We start from the raw sequence: 21,070 nt of genomic DNA, 5'->3' as shown, positions 1-21,070 counted from the left end.
AAGTTCAATCGGTAATATTTCTTATAGGTCCCAATCTTATGGCCCAGGAACAGTGTGGTAGTCCGCCTCAGATTCAAAGGGGAAGAAACTCGGTTGAAAAAATGTCATATGGAAATGTCTACTATTATAAATATCTGCATTTGGTTAGAAAATGATCATTTGGAAATGTTTACGATCATAAATGACCCAAATCGGCTGGAAAAGAAGTGGTATTTGTTTTTCTAAACTTGGGAGTTATTTGTTTTTCTATTTGTATATTTTAGTCATGTAGCTATGGCATATCTATGTGGATTGTGGCATTGAGAGTTTTTAGGAGTAGTCTTGAATAAATCTTTTTGTAACTAATATTCATGGTCTCCTGTGGCCAATTATCTGGGTCCACAGTAGCCACCTTTTGTTTTATTTCTTACTATTTCTTGCTGAACATTTTAATTGTAATAAGCTTTAAGGTCATATATGTCTTTATCTATATTTAGTCTTGCAGGCTAAGTAACATAGTACAACAATATTGTCCTGTAGTGGTGGTATAATGCTGGAAGGATATAATGTTGTTCAATTGAGTTTTTCAGATCTAATTGAGACTCCTTTTATGCTGTGCATTTCTTGTGCTCTCATTTCTTCATTTTGCTATTTGTGTTTATAAAAGGATTATGGTATCAGAGCAGCAGGTGAAGATTGGTGTGTGAAGAGTGATTTGCATCGAGCTATTTTCTTTGTGATTTTTTCTGTATATTTATGGTGTCTTTGTTTTATTTGTGTTCCTGTATTGTTAGTTGTTTAAAAAAATCTGTGTTTGTGTGGTGTGTCTGCAATGGCGAGTGGGAGTAAGTTTTCATTTTCAGATATGCAAAACCTACTGTTTCTGCATCCCTCTGATAACCAGTTGTCGATTAGAGTCACAAAACTTCGAGGATCTGATGAATATCGATCTTGGAAGCGGTCTTTGGAGATTCAACTCTCATCCAAACGAAAGCTGGGTTTTGTACACGGAACGGAGATTCGAAGTGCTACATATCAGACAGAGGCTAGTTCAATGGGATATGTGTAATAGTATGGTAACTTGCTGGATTCACAATAATGTTTCTGTCACTATTAAAAAGTCTGTGCTTTTTATTACTTCTGCTTCCGAAGTCTGGAAACAATTAGAAAAGCGTTTTTAGTTAACTCATGGTTCCAGGAAATATAAGCTAAGTAAAGAGGGGTATGGTATGAAACAAAATGGTCTACTATGGTAGATTATTTTACATCTCTAAGTAGTGTATGGGAAGAATTGGAGTCCATGAACCAATTGCCTGCTGTGAGTATTGTAGGTGAAAATGTCTCTCAAATATAAGCTAACTCATATTTTACATCTACTATGGTAGATTATTTTACATCTACTCAAATAATCTACCATAAGCTAACTCATATTTTACATCTACTCAAATATAAGCTAACTCATACTTTATATGTACTCAAATAATCTACTATGGTAGATTATTTTACATCTCTAAGTAGTGTATCGGAAGAATTGGAGTCTATGAACCAATTGCCTACTGTGATTACTGTAGGTGAAGATGTCTCTCAATTGCTGACTTTTATTCACACTCAAAAAGAAGAGGCAAAATTATTTCAGTTTCTTAATAGATTGGATGATATTTACACTCCTCAACGCAGCCAGATGTTAATGATTACTCCTTTACCATGTGCTGAAATGGCTTGTGTTGTCATTCAACAAGAGGAGTCACAAAAAGAGGTTTTAAAAGGTGCCTATTCGTATGATACAGATGTGTCTGCTATGCTCAGCAAAACCTCTGTGAGTGCAGAGAGGTCATTGTCATGCTCAGTCTGTGGTAGAAAGGGGCACACTAGGGACAAATGCTGGAACATTGTAGGCTCACCCAGATGGAACTATAAACACAAACCTTCTCCATCCAATTCAAGAGTGTCTGTACCTAATGCACGGTGGAATAGCTCTCGAGTTGGTGCTTCTCCTAAAGGTCCTCCTGCTGCAAATGTGGCCATGGGTTCTACACCATCTGACATAACTCAACAACCAATTGTGTTCTCCCCTCAACAACTGCAACAATTTCTTCAGCTCATCCCATCTCAGTCATTGTCACATGATTATAATGAAGATGCTTTGGAAAGTCCAATCTCGGGAATGATCACATGTAATAATGTTGGTATTGAAACTGGAAGGTGGATTATGGCTACGGGCATAACAGATCATATGACTGCAGACTATGGTCTCTTGCATAATGTTAAGAATGCCAAACCTCATGTAACAGTGAATCTACCAACTAGAGCAACAACCATGGTGACTCATCTTGGAGATGTGAAATTAGCAAGTGGTCTTAAACTCTTGAATGTCCCGTATGTCCCTGTTTTTACTCGTAATTTGTTGTCAATTAACAAACTATCTCAGGACAATGATTGTTATGCTATCTTCTCTCCAACTGAGTGTACTATTATTGATGCTGAAACTCATATTGTTAAAAGCAAAGGAATTTTCTAAAATGGGTTGTATCATCTGTCTCCATCTAATGCAGTGTCTGAGAACACCAGTCAACTTTCCTTTGTTGCATCGAAAGCTACTCTTGCAGATGAATACACTCTTTGGCATAACAGATTGGGGCATGCCACTGTGTCTAAATTAAAGTTTATAAAATACATTAAACACTGCATACATGGTGTAGACAAGGTGTGCTTGACATGCCCAATGGCAAAATTTACAAGGTTCCATTCTCCTTGATTGAGTCACATGCTACCAAGCCCTTAGATCTTGTGCACACAGACATTTGGGGACCGTACAAAGTGTGCACAAGACAGAAGTTTACATATTTTCTGACAATACTTGATGATTATTCTAGAGTGACCTGGTTGTATTTACTTCAACACAAATCTGACTACCTCAAGACAATGGAAACTTTTTATCATTTCATCCAAAGGAAGTTTGCTTCATCTATTAAAGTGATCCGGTCAGACAACGCAAAGGAATTCGACGATACGAAATGCCGCAGATTTTTCCAGATGCAAGGAATTGTGCACCAGACTTTCTGTGCCTACAGGTCGCAACAAAATGCTCGAGTATAGCGAAAGCATAGACACGTGCTTGAGGTTACAAGAGCTATTATGCTTCAATCTGGACTCAAAATCTCTTTCTGGGGAGAAACTATGCTCACAGCTGCCTACATAATTAACAGGTTACCCTCAACTACTCTCAGTAATAAGATTCCTTATGAATTGCTAAATAATGAATCTGTTGACTATTCTATAATGAAGTGCTTTGGATGCTTAGCATTTCCTATTAACCCTACTTATAGTTCAGATAAATTTGCTTCAAGAGGTGTCCCTTGTGTGTTTATTGGGTATCCACCTACTCAAAAGGGGTATAGACTGTTGGATGTAAGCACTATGCAAACATTTGTATCTAGAGATGTGACGTTCAATGAAACTATTTTTTCTTTAAATGTGACTATACCTAAGCCCTATATGTCACCTTTGCCAACTGTGATGCCTACAGCTACAGTGCATATGCATATTGATGATGATTTTTGTGTTGAACCTATGAGTGATGCTCAGACATCAAGTGACAACCAACTCTCTGCACATGAAACCTTAAGCCCTATGCCCAGTGTGTCACCTTCTCCTATCGAAGCTACATCTAATGTACCCCACTCACAGCCTTCTACAGTTATACAAAATTAAAAGTCCCCTCGAAGAAGGTCATCTCGACAACATGAAACCCCAGCTCGGATGAAATCTTATGTCACATGGCCCTTTCCTAAACCTAGTGCCAATCTGGTAACAGTAACTGAACAATAAATAACCCCGACCTTTGACTGTTTTCTAACCTCTATAACAACACACAAAGACCATACTTCATTTAAACAGGCTGTTCAAGATGTCAATTGGGTAAATGTCATGAATCTATAGCTTTCAGCACTTGAAGCCAATGATACATGGGAAATCACAACCTTGCCACGTGGTGCAAAGGCTATTGGTTGCAAATGGCTCTATAAAACTAAGTTTACACCATAGGGAACAATTGAACGTTACAAATCTCAGTTGGTGATATTAGGGAACAGACAGATTTATGGAGTGGACTATGAATACACATTCGCCCCTTTTACCAAGATGACAATAGTAAGAGTCTTGTTGGCTGTAGCAGCTCTTCAGCAGTGGCACGTTATGCAAATGGATGTTACAAACGCTTTTTTGCACGGAAATCTATATAAAACAGTCTATATGAGATTGCCTCAGGGTTATAATGGCATTGACAGTCATATTGTACTGCACCAGACGGAGTGTTCTTCTCTAAAACTGAATTTCGTGTGCAAACTGAAGAAGTCACTGTTTAATTGCGTTAAGCTCCACGAAACTGGTCTGAAAAACTATCTAACACTCTCAAAGATCTGCACTTTGTCCAATGTTTCTCCGACTACAGCTTGTTCACTCTCACTATGTCCTCTTCTATCATTCTTGTGTTAGTATACGTAGATGATTTGTTCTTGGCAGGAAACAATCTTGCAGAAATCAATCATCTAAAACAAATGATGTCTGGAATATTCAAGATGAAGGATTTGGGGGATGTGAACTACTTTTTGGGTCTTGAAATTAGCAGATCTACAACTGGATTTGTTTGTCTCTCAGAAGAAATATGCGTTGGATTTGCTTGAAGAATTTGATGTTATCTCTGCCACACCATTGAAACTTCCAATGGATATTCACCTTCGTCTCAACGTTGAAACAAGAACCTTCCTCAGTGACCCACATCCATATCAACGTCTTATGGGAAAACTCATTTATCTGACAATAACCCATCCTGACATCTGTTTTTCTATCCATATCCTCACTCAATTTATGCAACACCCAACAACAGCTCATATAGATGCTGCTATCAAGCTTCTTCGATACGTGTCAAAATGTTTTCACTCATCTCCATCCACGGGATGACTAATTTCTTCATCTTTAATATCACGATTCTTATACCGTCTCCTATGATCAGATGTATTTGATGACATATACAAACATTGTAGTCGAGGAATCAAAGAAAAATGTCTTAAGAATTTTTTTAGAATTTTCTTACCATCTTTCCTCAAAACATCTCGATTATGATCTTGACTACATATGTCATACACAAATTTATCCTTGTCATATCCATAAAATAACATACAATCGTACTCACATAAATATAATTTTTAGTATTCAACTGTTAAACCCTTTATAATCTTTCTCGTTACATAATAAGTTTGAGGAAACGTGTGTTTTTTGGTAACACATTCGTGAAATGGTTAAGCAAACTATTAAAAGCTATATTACTACCATGTGAGTTATTTTTTAATTTGAAAAATATCGTAATAAAGCTTAATCTTGTATACTTTGTATTACCAGTATAAATAAGTGCTCCATTTTCAACAATCACTTTATACAATTTTTTGGCAATATCATTTGGAGCTTCTTCTACATTACTAGTTCCCCGATCCACGGTATCATAAAATTCAGGATTTTCATCGGCAAAATCATTCAGCATCACATTCAAATCTACCAGTTGTTCTACCCTCAAAGGTTCCCAAATACAATAACGATGATGTGATGTTCGACTACATTTCCTTCCCACTTTTTTGATGTGACGTCCATATGATATAACCCTTAAGCATCCCGTTAGCGAGCAAATAAAAACTAAAATCCTCAATATCTAACCCATACAAATTCTTACAATATTTACAAGGACATTTTATTATACCATCTTATTTCATTCCATTTTCTCTTGCAAAATTAAAAACAAATTTTACACCAGTTCTATATTCGGGAGTTAACGAAATTATATCTCTTTGCACTTGATTTCGAATCCAACTCTGATCAATGTTTGTCATCTATATACAAATATTTTATAAATGTAAACAAGTAATTTGACATGTATTTCATGCAAAATATATGCATTTAATGTAAATACACACATGTAATATATATATATATATATATATATATATATATATATATATAATACATAAACAAGTAATGCACACCCACACATACAAACAAAAATTTAATGAAAGAAAAAAAAAAGATTCACATTATATATTTGTATCACTTCTCCTTCTCAATTCATTATATTATTTCCTTTTGTTCAACTTCTACTCATTTGGAGATATGAGAGCTTAAAACCTGTTATCCTTCAGTTATGACTTCCGTACAAAACTACGTCGAACCATGGTAACAACATATAGATTTTTCTAAATAAAATCACTTTTTAATATTTTTCTGGTAATCACATAATCTACCATGATCGATTGTCGGTGTGATTCATTCCATGTCAGCAATATAACCGACCACGTCTCTCTGCTCAATTTAAATTTTACCACGTCATCAAAAATGGTATCATTTTGTTGATTCATACAATAATAACCGACCATTACGGGGTCGGTCGGTTTAATTTGCCGAATTTTCGTGCGGTGCATTTATGTGGTCAAATTTATCCTATTTTCTGTAGCGTATAGATTAAAATAAATATGCATAAAGTATTTTTAAAATGAAATAATTTTTTTGAACATTCTTTTTTTTCAAAATTTGTTAGGATTACCTTAATTATAGGATATATGATTGATATTGTCTATGGTGATGATTAATATGATTACCGTAATTATAGGATATATGATTGATATTGTCTGTGGTGATGATTGATATTGTCGGTGGTGATTATATGTATTTATAGGCCAGAGAAAAGAAATAGAAAACAAACCTTTACATAAATCTTTACATGGTATCAGAGTACCTAGGTAAAATTTCAAACCCATAATTATGGCTAGTGACCAAACACCTGGTGACCAACCACTACCATCGCCTAAAATCGACACAATCTAACCTTTCTACCTTGGAACTCAAGATCGTCCAGGGGATTTTATTACTCCAACCCGTGTTAAGGGAGACAATTATGATGAATGGGCCGATGATATACAACTCGCATTAGAGGCTCGCCGGAAATTCGGATTTCTTGATGGTTCTATTAAAGCTCCTGTTGCTCCTTTTACTCAATCGGAATGTAATACAATCCAGGCTATGCTCATATCGTGGCTTATGAATACTATTGATCCTGAAATTAAGTACACCTTGTCCAAATATAGAGATGTGAAGCGGCTTTGGGACACTCTTAAGATTCAGTTTGCGTTGGTTAATGGTCCTCGCATTCAACAAATAAAATCTTCAATTGCCAAGTGTGAGCAAATGAAGACCATATCAGTGGCAACCTAATTTGGGAAACTGGCCACTTTGTGGGAAGAACTCAATCATCATGAACCCTTGATTACTTATTCTTGTTGCTCGGCTTGTACAGCGGGTCAGCAACATGAAAAACGCACGGAGGCTTCTCGGCTTTATCAGTTTATGGGTCTATGTTCGGAATATTATGCTCATCTTTGTACAAATATATTATCTCAAGATCCCTTGCCAACCCTTGATCGTGCATTTCAATTGGTTGTGCAAGAGGATCGTGTTCGTCACGCTAAGTCAGACCCAGAAGTGTAGCCACCGGATGTGATGGGTTTTCCACTCCGCACTAATGCAGGGAGGGGAAAGGCAACTGACTCAGATGACAGACATTTGAAGGAGCATAAATCTCACTTGTATTGCACGTACTGCAAGAAAACAGGCCACCTTGAAAAATCATATTCAGAGATAATTGGTTACCTAGAGTGGTGGCCGAATAAATCAAAAGCAAACACAGGGGTTGCAGGAAAGTCACCTCAAAAAAGTGGCCACGGACGAGGATCTACACAAGCCAATTCCACTGTGGCCAGAGTGGGTCGTGGGGCAAGCTCTACGGGAGGCTCCTCTCAAGCATTCTCGGCCGATCAATGGAAAGCTCTTGCGGGATTTATTGGTAACATCAAAATTCCTGATGACCGCTTGAATGGTGGATTGTTGACACCGGGGAATCTAGACATGTAACTTGTCATGCTTCGTGGCTCTTTCATACTCTTGAAGTACATAACTGTCTCGTTGGCCTTCTAAACGAAAAATCGGTGATGGCAACAAAGGAGGGCTCGGTCTGATTTTCATCAAAAATAACTCTAAAAAACATTCTTTTGGTTCCCAAATTAAGTTGTAATTTAATTTCGGTAACTCAATTGATTGATCATTTGCAATGCACTATCCAATTTAATGACTCTATGTATGCTATACAGGACCATTCGAGGATGCTGATTGGAACGAATATTATGTGGGATGGACTATACTACTTTGATGGAGAGGCTTCAGTGCAACATTTAACAACTCATGGGTCTTCTTCAATTTTGGAGTTGTGGCACAGACGAATGGGTCATCCGTTAGAAAAAGTAGTCAAGCTTCTTCCTCCTGTTAATGATCGTAAGGGTAGTTTAAATAAAGCTTGCGAAGTTTGTTTTCGTGCAAAAGACCCTAGAGACAAATTTCCTTTGAGTGAGAATAAAGCATTACGAATTTTTGAGAATGTACATTGTGATTTGTGGGGACCGTATAGGCATCCCTCTTCTTGTGGTGCTAGATATTTTTTGACTATCGTGGATGATTTTTCTCGTGCCCTTTGGATTTACTTGCTTGTTGATAAAACTGAGGTGTTTCGTAAGTTTATATCGTTTGTTGCAATGGTTGATAAACAATTCTCACAAACAATTAAAGTTGTTCAGAGTGATAATGGAACTGAGTTTAATTATTTGAAAGAATTTTTTAATACATCTGGAATTTTATTTTGAACTTCTTGTGTGGGAACTCCACAACAAAATGGGAGAGTAGAACGAAAACATAAACATATTTTGAATGTGGGGAGAGCGTTGCGATTTGAAGCTAATTTACCAATTTATTTTTGGGGGAGAGTGTGCTTGTGGCTGCTCATTTAATTAATGTCACTCCCTCTACATTGTTGCAGAATAAAACTCCTTATGAATTTTTGTTTGGCACTTCTACCATTTATAACACCATCCGCACTTTCGGTTGTCTTTGCTCCCGTAGCCAAGATGGTCATAGTTCGAGCCTTTCTTGCTATAACAGCTTCAAAAAATTGGGAAATCCATCAAATAGACATCCACAATGCTTTCTTACAGGGTGATCTTGACGAGGAAGTGCATATAAAACTCCCTCCAGGTTTTGAATCCTCTAGTCCTAACAAGGTATGTCGCCTCCGCAAGTCTCTCTATGGTCTGAAAGAAGCACCACGGTGTTGGTTTCCTAAACTTGTGTCTGCCTTAAAAAAGTACGGCTTTTTGCAATCCTATTCAGATTATTCCATGTTTACTTATACCAAAGGAGATATTCAAATTAACGTCCTTGTGTATGTTGACGATCTAATTATCTCTATGAATGATTTCGCTGCTTTAAGGGCTTTAAAAGCTTATCTCAGTGATTGTTTTCACATGAAGGATCCAGGTTCCCTAAAATATTTTTTGGGGATTGAGGTAGCTCGAAGTTCATCTGGATTATTTCTCTGTCAACGAAAATATACACTAGACATTATTTCTGAGGTAGGATTGTTGGGAGCTAAACCAGCACACTGTCCTATCGAGCAAAATCACAAGCTTGGCTTGAAAAATGGAAAGCTTCTGTCTGATCCTGCATCTTATAGGCGACTAGTGGGCAGACTTATTTATTCCCCAGTCTCTTGGAAGACTGAGAAACAAAATATTATTTCCCGCTGTTCAGCAGAGGCAGAGTACCATTCGATGGATGCTACCACCTGTGAACTGAAATGGCTGAAGGGTCTTTTATTGAGTTTGGGTGTCCATCATCCAAAGGCAATTAAACTCTTTTCTGACAGTCAATCGGTACTTCATATTGCTAAAAATCCTAGTTTTCATGAACGTACTAAGCATATCGAAGTTGACTGTTATTTTGTTCGTGATGCGATCTCAGATGGCTTAATCGATCCCTCATATGTTCATACTAATACACAGTTGGCGGACGTTTTTACCAAGGCTCTTGGCAAATTTCAATTTGAATTCTTGATACGCAAGCTCGGTGTCTTCACTCCGACCAGTCCAGCTTGAGGGGGTGTTAGGATTACCTTAATTATAGGATATATGATTGATATTGGCTGTGGTGATGATTGACCAGATTACCTTAATTATATGATATATGATTGACTTTGTCTGTGGTGATGATTGATATTGTCGGTTGTATATCTATTCATAGGCCAGAGAAAAACAATAGAAAATAGGCCTTTACCTAAATCTTTACACAATTATTTATTTGAATATAAATTTTTAAATAATATACTTTTTAAAATAAGTTTCAAATGTAGGTATTTTAAATAAATTTTTATACTCATTTTTAATTACCTTTTTTTAACAAAAGAACCTGTAAAAAAATCAATTAGAAAAAACAATAACCTAGGCCTTAGAATATGATTAATATTTTTTTTGCTAACAATCACTAAATATTATTATCATATTAAGTAAACCAGGCTTAATATATATGATCAATAGTATATTTTTTTGTCAACAATTAGTAAATACTATCAGCCTTAGTGCATGTGATTAATATTTTTTTCCTTAAATATACCATATCTACCACGCTTCCCCAAGTGCTTTTGAGAACCTTCTTCACTAAATTTCTTGAGGAGTTGAGCATCTAATATCCATTCATCGTACCTGTGAGTTTGAAAAGTTTTAATAATGTTCTAGGAGGAGGCTAACATGCTTAAAAAGCAAGCTATTAGAAAAAAAATGAACATAAATACTTGAACAAACATTGAACTAAAGAAGTTTTCATGAGCATGTAACCCACTCAATAATATTCAAATTAGCTATTATAACAATAATAAATAAGATAATAATGGATTTAACATAATATAAAGACTGCTATAATTGATCTAATTACAATAACACAAACGTATCAAGGAAAAAAATTATAGAATAAAAAACATTAGAAAAAAATATTTTATTCTCAGTGTAAGGTACTTCCTCTTACTAACCTTTTATTCCAACCCTGCACATATAAAGTGACAATAGGTTAATAAAAATTGATTAATACTAATAATATTCATTGCTCATGAAAAAATACAAGGTTTTAATAAAGCAATACTCACAATATAATGAACCCAATATGTCCATGCCTCTATTTGTTTCTCCTATTCAACCTTGTGCACCTACAAAGGAAATAGAATTTATATTTTTTTTGTTGCAAAAGCAAACCAAAAGAATGTTAAAGATGCAAAGGCAATAAAAGCACAAAAAATGACTGACCAATTGCTCAAATATATGCAGAAAGGTGGTATATAGCTTACCGAATCGGGCTATATTAATGATAAAAGAAAAAATAAATATGCAACAATGACTTTCATGAGGAGCTAAAACTAAATACGTTAGTGCACATTTCATGTATTTGGACATAGTCACTATAGTATAAGTGCACAGCAAAAATCAACATCTTTGGGATTTAATCCTCAAATTGTGATGTTTGATATGATGTTTGCGAAAAAAGCAGTTTGACAACCTCAAAGTATGTATTAACTTCTTCAATATAAATCCTCTTGAGGACAATAAGAGAACCTCAAAGTATGTATTAACTTCTTCAAATAATGTAAATTGTCTTGAGGACAATAAGAGAATTGTGAAATAACAATGCATCAATTATTATCCCTTCCCATATAATTATATCATGAGCAATCAATGTAAATCACCCAAATTCAATCACACACATTAATTAAAACAGATAGGAATCACTCCAATGATAAAGAAAAACTTAAAAGATAAAATTGCAAGTGTGATACCTTGGCCCGATACCACTTGCCACCATAAAAGGCCAGGACTTTTTCACCTTCAAGATAAAGACTGTTTGTAAGGGAATCGCCTGAGACTCAACTGTTTGATCGTCCCATTTCTGTATGAATTTTGTTTCTTTCAACCTACAATTACAGCGATTGTTATATCCCTTTTGAAACAAACAAAATCAAGACCTTATTACATAACTCTCTATAAACATAAACATAATAGTTTGTTAATTTTTTTGCAGAGGATCTATAATGTCTAAGACTAAGACTAACAGAGTGGTTATTTTCTAACGGACACTTTTTTCAAAAAATACATTTATTTTTTAGAAAGTTTTATTTAGAACGTATATTATGATTTTTTTTGAATCTTATGCACCAGATCTATAAAGTCTAAGACTGAGAATGGATATTTTATAATAGATAAATTTTTTCAAAAAATGCATTTATTTTGAAGAAAGTTTTATTTAAAAACATATATTAGGCATTTTGGAAATATTGAAGATTTTAATTGTATTTCGTATTTGGACATAATATTTAATCACTTTTATCAAAAGATTTTTTCAGTTACAAAAAAATATAGTTATAACTATTTTTGTAATTTTTTACTTTATAGCAATATTTTTAATGAATTTATGTATTTTTCTATTTGTGAATAAATTTTAGTATAAATTAAATTCTGATAAAAAATTTTTATTATTAAAATAGTTGTAGTTTAATCATATTTATTATGTTTTAATTTTTTTAACCTCTAATAAAAAAATTTGAGAAAAATGGGCCAAGGATGACCTTAGTAACTCACTGAGGTTATAAACTTTTACTATAAAAATTTAATGCCATTTTTGTAAATACTAGTAAGTTATCTTGAAATTACAAATTTACCCTCAACTATTTCATGTAGTACCCTAGGTCATCCTCAAGTACATGATTCCAATTTTTTTTTACCTACCAAGCTCCAAAACAAAATTAAGATCTTATTACATAACTCTTTACAAAAAAAATTGGCCCAATGATACTATTACTCTTAGTTGGCTCTTAGTTGGTTAATTTTGGTTTCTAACTCCTATCTCTTCTGATAGATTGGTTATAGATAGTGTGTTCACCATGTTATAGAATATAGGATGAATCCCTTCTATATTCCCACTATAATAAAAGAAAGTCCATAAGTCACCACTACAAACACCTGTTGTGCATTGTTGGTATTGCTTCACATTTTCAACCCAATATAACCAACCAATGTCAATGGTCATATTTATTACATAATCACCCAAGTACATAATCAACCAAGTGCCGACCCTTAGTTGGTCCGTTTTTCTTTTCTTCTCAAGCCGAATAAAACCAACAACCAACCACATAATCAGTTAGAAGTATTACCAAAATTGACCAACATTAATTGGTAACATTTCTTGTAGGTCCCATCTTATGGCTAGGAACCATGTGGTAGTCGGCCTCAGATTCAAATGCCAAGAAACTCGGTTGGAAAAATGTCAGATGGAAATGTCTACTATTATAAATAACCGCATTTGGTTAAAAAATGATCACTTGGAAGTGTTTACGATCATAAATAATTAAAATCGATTGGAAAAGGGTGGTTGTAAATATGTTCGCGATGCATTTAAAGTACTCACCAACATTGTAATGCACTTTCTGTTGGAATAATCTTAAATTTAGTTATTAATTTGTGTTTTATTAGTTTTGAATAAATTGTATAGGCCTAAGTGAATGTTGTGTTGGTTAGCACAACAGTAGCTGTAGGCCGGTCATAGTTCAGTTTCAGCATTATTAGGGAAGTTGAAGAAGTGGAGTCATGCTAGGAAGTTCAGTTGCTATTTTCTAGATATCACGTTATATGTCTAGACTAGTATATATTAGATTGTATGCATTCAGTTTGATAATAAGGAATGAGAAGCAGCTTTATTTTCTTCTCCATACACAGTAGCCCTGTGCTAAGCACTGCACTTTGTATCTAAAGCACAAGCCCATTACAATTTTTATTCTACACTGGGCATCAGAGCATAATGGTTAGGTTCCTGTATGCCTAAATATCAACCCAAGCACACAAATAAAATCATGGAAACATCCAAAGCAAAAGAAAGTTTTATGGGCTTAAGCTATCCAATGTTAACAAGAAACAATTATACGGCATGGTCCCTGATGATGAAAGTGTTCATGAAGGCGCAAGGAGTTTGTTGTGCAATCGAACAGAAGGATCCTAAGGGGGTCGTGGATGAGAAAACGGTGCAAGGGGCACTTGCAGCAATATATCAAGGTGTGCCCGAAGATGTGTTGGTGTCCATTACTGAAAAAGAAACAGCTAAGGAAGCATGTGAAGCGATCAAGACGATGTGCATGGGTGTGGAAAGAGTAAAAGAAGCAAAAGTGTAGATATTAAAAGGCTAGTTTGTGTCCTTAATCATGAAGGAAACGGATAAACTCGAAGATTTTTGTATAAAGTTGAGTGGGATTGTGACTAATATGAGGGTCCTTGGAGAAACAATGGAAGAATCGAGTGTTGTGAGAAAAATTCTACGTGCAGTTCCGGATAAGTTTGTTCAAATAGCTTCAAACATAGAACAATTTGGAGACATTAAGGTGATGACAGTTGAAGAGGTAGTTGGTTGTCTCAAAGTTCACGAGGAAAGGATGAAGGTCAGGTCATAGAGCATAGTTGGACAACTTCTTCTGGAATCTCGGAATCAAAGAGCTAGAGGTGGTTCTTTCCGTGATAAGAGTAGGATAAAGTGTTATAACTGTAATACTATAGGACACTATGCTGTAGAATGTGATATATCGCGACGGGAAAGATAGAAGAGACAAGAAGTGAACCTCACACAGATCAAGGATGATGAGCCAGCATTATTATGGACAGAAGAATGATGCCAGACAGGCAAAATAAAAGGTGCCAGACAGGTAAACAGAAGTGCCAGATGGGCAGGATTTTTTTAAAGCGAAAAGGGCTAAATTTAAGTGCCATATGGGCAAAGAAGTTGAAAGCCAAACGGGTTAGGATGAATGCCAGACGGGCTAAGCCAAATGAGTTCATGATAAATTTAAGATTAAGGGGGTGATTATTGGAATAATCTTAAATTTAGTTATTAATTTGTGTTTTATTAGTTTTGAATAAATTGTATAGGCCTTAGTGAACGTTGTGTTGGTTAGCACAACAGTAGCTGTATGCCAGGTCAAAGTTCAATTTCAGCATTATCAGGGAAGTTAAAGAAGTGGAGTCATACTAGGAAGTTTAGTTGCTATTTTTTAGATATCACGTTATATTTCTAGACTAGTATATACTAGATTGTATTCATTCAGTTTGATAATAAGGAATGAGAAGCAGCTTTTTTTTCTTCTCCATACACAGTAGCCATGTGCTGTACTTTGTATCTAAAGCACAAGCCCATTACAATTTTTATTCTACACTTTCTCAATGTTATTAGGGAGAAAAAAAGAGATAAAAGGAAATTTTCCAAAATAGACAAACAGAACGACCGCTTAAACATCTATTGATATTGGGAATGTTAGGGGATGCTCGAATTGAAAATCATAGTTTTTCTGATGATGTTGGAGGTAGTAGAGCTCAACAAGCCCCCTAACATAAGTGCTTCCGAATTTCTATTCGAGGTTAATAAATATGGATGCCCTATTTATCCCAGAAATATTAAATTCAACTTTCTTAAAAATAAATGTATTTTTCGAAAAAAGTGTCCGTTATAAAAGACCAACTCTCTTATAGATCTGGTGCAAAACAAATTAACAACCTATTAGGCAATCAAGAACAGGTACTTCTATCATATCTAGCCAATTTATGTTTATAAATAGTTATCCAATAAGGTCTTGGTTTTGTTTGTTTCAGGAGGGATTTGACAACCGTTGTAATTGTTGGTTGAAAGAAACAAAATCCATATAGAAATGGGACGATCAAACAGTGAAGTCTCAGGCGATTCTCTTAGGGACAGTTTTTATGTTTATGAGGCCAAGGTATCACACTTGCACTTTTATCTTTTAAGTTTTTCTTTATCATTGGAGTGATTCGTGTGTGTTTTATTTAATGTGTGTGATTGAATTTGGGTGATTGTTTTTAAAACATGAAATAGATATGAATATCTTGGTTTCTAATTTGGATTCTTTCATAAAGAATTATATTGTAGTATATATTTTCCTGTGGATTACATTGATTGATTGAAAGGAAAGAAGATTGAGACAAACGTAAGAAGTGATATGCATGAAGAAGGAATTCTATGAAGAATGGAATACTTGGAAGAAAAGATAACTGATTGATATATTTTAGGAAGCAGAATTAAATTCCATATCAATTAGCAATTATCTTGTAACTGTGTAGTATATAAACACAAACATAGGGTTTACACTATAAGTGTTATCATTATCGAGAATATTATTCATTGTAACCCTAGCAGCTCTCGTGATATTTGTTAATCACTGAGAGAGGACAGTTCCATATTGTAACAGAGTTTATTGCATTGAATAAAGTCTGTTTTATATTACTTGTGTTATTTGAATTCGATTTGATTGTGCTATACACTGTATTCAACGCCCTTTTACAGTGTGTGTGACCTAACAAGTGGTATCAAAGCAAATATGTGAACACACAAACATATTAAGATCCAAAAACAATCATGTCTGAAGCAGAAACTCCAACCAAACCCACCAAAACTAAAGAACCTCCAAAGACTCAAATCCACATTCGATATGAGACCATTAGAGTTCCCATACTGAAACCATCTGAATATCCCATATAGAAGGTGAGGATGACTATGTTTCTGGAAGCTACTGATCTGGAATATCTTGACATAATCCATGAAGGACCTCACAAGCCAACCAAACTCGCAGTTGCAGTTGCAGGTGTAGCAGCAAAGTCTGTACCAAAGGAGAAGAGTGATTACACTGCTGAAGATATCGCATCAATTGCTAAGAATGCTAAGGTACGACACTTGCTGCATAGTGTCATTGATAATGTAATGTCGAACAGGGTAATTAAATGCAAGACTGTAAAAGAGATATGGAATGCGTTAGAGACAAGGTGCTAGGGAACTGATTCGATTAAGAAGACTAGGAAAACAATACTCACTCAAGAGTATGAACACTTTGACTCAAAGTCTAATGAGTCATTGACTGATCTATATGACAGATTTGTCAAACTCTTGAATGATTTGTCACTGGTTGATAAGGAGTATGATATTGAAGATTCAAACCTTAAATTCATGTTAGCTCTTCCTGAAAGTTAGGATTTGAAGGCAACAATTATAAGAGACAACTATAATCTTGAAGAAACAACTCTTGATGAAATTTATGGGATGCTCAAAACTTATGAACTTGAGATGGAACAAAGAAGCAAGAGGAAAGGAGGAAAGTCAAGGACATTTGCTCTTAAGGCTGAAGAAGAATCCCACAAGGCAGCAACCTCAAGGAAAGGCAAGGAAAAGCGCTCATCACAAAATCTGATACTGAGTCATCAAGTTCTGATAGTGATGATGACTCAGAAACTGAAAGCTTGCCTGAGATGGATGCTGATGAAGAGATGATGAAGCTGTGCGCTCTTATGGTGAAATGAATCACAGGGATTACATACAGGAAGTTCGGGAAGGGAAAAAAGCTTTCCAGGAAAGGTGCAAGTTCTGATAAGAGGAATTTCAGAAAGTCTGAAGGCAAAGAAGGAAAGTCTGACAGAGGAGATTACACAAATGTCAAATGCTACAACTGTGGTGAGAAAGGCCATATATCTCCTGATTGCAAGAAAGTGAAGAGTGACAAAGGCAAAGCTCTTGTCATACAAAAGAAAAGCTGGACAGAAACTTCAGATTCTGAAAGTGAGGAGAACTATGCCTTGATGGCAAATGCTGATAGTAGTTCTGATGCTGCTGAGTTAAAGGTACCTCAAACTACTTATGCCTTTCATATTTATGATATTAATGAGTTGAGAAGATATCTTAAAACCATGTTCATTAGTTATAGAGATCAAACTTTAACATATGAAAGATTAACTTCTGAAAATCTTGCTTGTAAAAAGAAGAATGATTATTTAGAAAAAGAGTCAGTCATGTTTCATCAAACTCAGAAAGATAGAGATGATGCTTTCTATGTTAGGGATGAAGTAATTAAAATGAATGAATCTCTAAAAACTGAGCTAGAAAAGGAAAGAGCGATTATCAGGACTTGGACTAACTCTGGCAGAACAACTCAGAATTTGTTAAGTAGTGGGAACTGGAAAGAGGGGTTAGGTTATGGAGATGATAAGAATGATAAAGGAACTGTAGAAATTAAGCCTAAAGTTGTTAAATAAAAGCCAAAGCTAAAACCTGTTAAGTTTGTACCTGTAAAGTCTGATACTAAGAAATCAGAAGTTAAAGAGGAATTAACTTCTGACAAACTAAAACAGGAAAGGACAACTGAAGTAAACGTAGGCTTAATGATGAAGAAGCAGCTTAAGCATAAGCTGAAAGATGTTAAGAATGTAAACAAGGTTCAATCACCTAGGAAAAATAGGAATGGAAAGGAAGGTGTGAATAAAAGCAATGATTATAAGCCTGTTCCTAATGCTCCTAGAAAAACATGTCATAACTGTGGAAGTTCTAACCATCTGGCTTCTTTTTGCAGGAAGAATAAGAATATAAACTCCTTACCTTCAAAGTCAGGAGTTAAGAGTCAGTCTGTTACATATAAGCCACAAATCCTTGTTTTCATTGTGGTAGTTTATGGCATTCCATTTATACTTGTAAGGAATATCATAGTTTGTACTATGATTATTATCAAATAAAACCTTCTTTAAAGAAAGTTGGCATTGTTCCTTCTAGTGTAAGTTCTGATACAAAGTCTAATAGTGTAAATGCTGATAAGAAAAATGTTAACATAAACTCTGATGCAAAATCCGCTGCAAATGTTAAGCAACTTAATAAGGCCACCGGATGCAAGCAAGTCTGGGTCCTTAAAACTAATCATTAATGGTCTTTGTGATTGCAGGGCAACAGGAAAAACATCTTAGTTCTAGACAGTGGATGTTTAGGACATATGACTGGAAATAAAGGCCCTGCTATCAGACTTTGTAGAGAAAGCTGGGCAAAGTGTTTCTTATGGAGATGGCAACATTGGAAAAATATTGGGATATGGAAATATTAATCTTGGGAATCTCATCATTAAAGAAGTAGCTCTGGTCTCAGGACTTAAATACAATCTGCTGAGTGTTAGTCAAATCTGTGACAGAGGTTATCATGTGGATTTCTTTGAAGAACACTGTGAAGTTATAAGAAAATCAACATGCAAAGTTGTTCTAAAAGGATATAGGCATGGTAACATTTATGAAGCCAAGATTTTAACAAATATTCATATCTTGCTGGATCAAGGTTTCTTGAATTTTATTCACCTTGGCATGAGTTGTTGAGTGTTGACCTTGAAGGTGCCTTGTACTCAATACAGTAACTCTCAGTTGTGCCTTGAAATCATCATTTATCAGCATTTCATCAGCTTTTGCCAGATGCTCAGCAAGAATCTTTTCAGAAGGAACAAAACTAACTGAGTTCCATTCTTTAGTCCACTCCTTTCCTCTAGGAGTTTCACTCCAAGGTACTGGTGTTTCTCCTCTAACAAACTTCTTCAAGCCAACCTTTGACAGAATTGCCTATATTGAGAAAATTCAGGAGAAGCAACAAACTCAGATTGATGAAATTTTAAAGAATCAAGCTTCTCACCAAACTCAACTCAATGAGATCCAATGCTCAGTGGAATTTCTTGTCTCTCTTCTTTTACCTGCTGATGCCAAAAAGGGGGAGAAAGTGATTAAGTCCAAATACAAATCTATTCAGACACCGAAGGGAAAGGATGATGGAAATGATGACCAGGGAAACTCTGATAAGGGTAGAGGTCAAGGTCAAAGCAAAGGATTTTCATCAAGTAAAGCTAGAATTACAAGTCAAGGAATAAGTTCTAATACTAGGAGAAGAATAAGTTCTGATACTGGTAAAAGGATAAGTTCTGGTGAACATCTGGAACTTGATGAAGAAATTTCAAAGCAGTTATTTCTTAAAGAAAATACAGGAATGGACTTTGAGAGTCTAAAGAAAGAAGAAGCTAGACTCAAAGCAGAAGGTGTCAAGATAAAATCTAAAGCTTCTGTTATTGAAAAGAAATTTCCAAAGCCTAAGGGTATTGTGATAAAAGAAAGAACAAATTCCGAGGCAACCAAAGCCAAATCACAAGTTGAAATTGATCCAAGGTCCAAGGGCAAAGAAAAAGTTAATGAACTTGTAAAGGTTTATATGCCAGTCATGGATGAAGAAATAATTGTTGATGAAGAAGATGCTAGTCTTACTCTGATGCAAAAGAAGATTTTTCAAACAACCTCTGACATGGCTCATGTTGTTCAGAGTCAAGATGTAGTAAGTTCTGATATGACATAGAAGCAAGCAACCTCTGGTATTGCTCAAGTTGGCTTGATATCAGATGATAAGGAAAAGGAATCCTCTGACATTGCTCATGTTAAACCTTCAAAGATACTCCAACCAGGATTCACCAAAGCTAAACAGACTCAATCTTTAAAGACTGCAATAAGTGGTTTTGAAGCAAGAGTTGTTACAGGAAAGGAAGCAAGAGATAAATATGGATTGGGTAGTTCTGATGAAAGAATAGTACATAACACTATCGATGATCCAACTTCCTTAAGTGAACAAGGTGTTGGAGCAACTCCTGAAAGATTGAATCGACTTGAATTTGTACAAATGGTTTACCATACCTTTTTGAAAAAACATATCTTTTTATATTTTATGACAAATGGAAGGGTATACCATATCAGGCAGAATGCTATACCACTGAAGTATTTTGAGGAACTGGAACATGTCCTATTCCTACTTCAAGTGAGAAACAGATTAACAGATAGTGCTGCAGGTTATTTAAAGTCACAAATTCAAAGACAGAAGAAGCTTTATTCTGTAAAGTCTGCCAGCACATATTGTCCTAAGTATAGAGATTATAAAGGTGATTTTGTATAAATGAACCCTAACTCTACTAAGATTATAACGACTTTTCTGGGTTATAAGGCTGTGGAATTCAATTTAGAGTCTGACAAGGCATATCTGATTAGACTACATCAGGAGATAAGAAAAGCTAAGATAAATGATCTCAGAGCAGCTATTTTTCAAACTGGTGAAGATACAACTGAATTGATAAATGCTAAAAGGAGGATGGTTAATGAACTTGAATATGGTGAGAGATGACTTTTGAAGAACTATCTCAGAACAACTCCTGACATCAAAGAGATCAGAAATTGAAGCCAAGTCAAAGATCTACAACTGCTTAAATTCTGAAGTGTGTACAGACTGAAGCTGTTATCAGACCTTAAGATGGTAA

This window comes from Apium graveolens, chromosome 4 (genome assembly GCF_009905375.1).
Source record: "Apium graveolens cultivar Ventura chromosome 4, ASM990537v1, whole genome shotgun sequence".
NCBI lineage: Eukaryota > Viridiplantae > Streptophyta > Magnoliopsida > Apiales > Apiaceae > Apium > Apium graveolens.
This window is presented reverse-complemented; position numbering follows the sequence as displayed.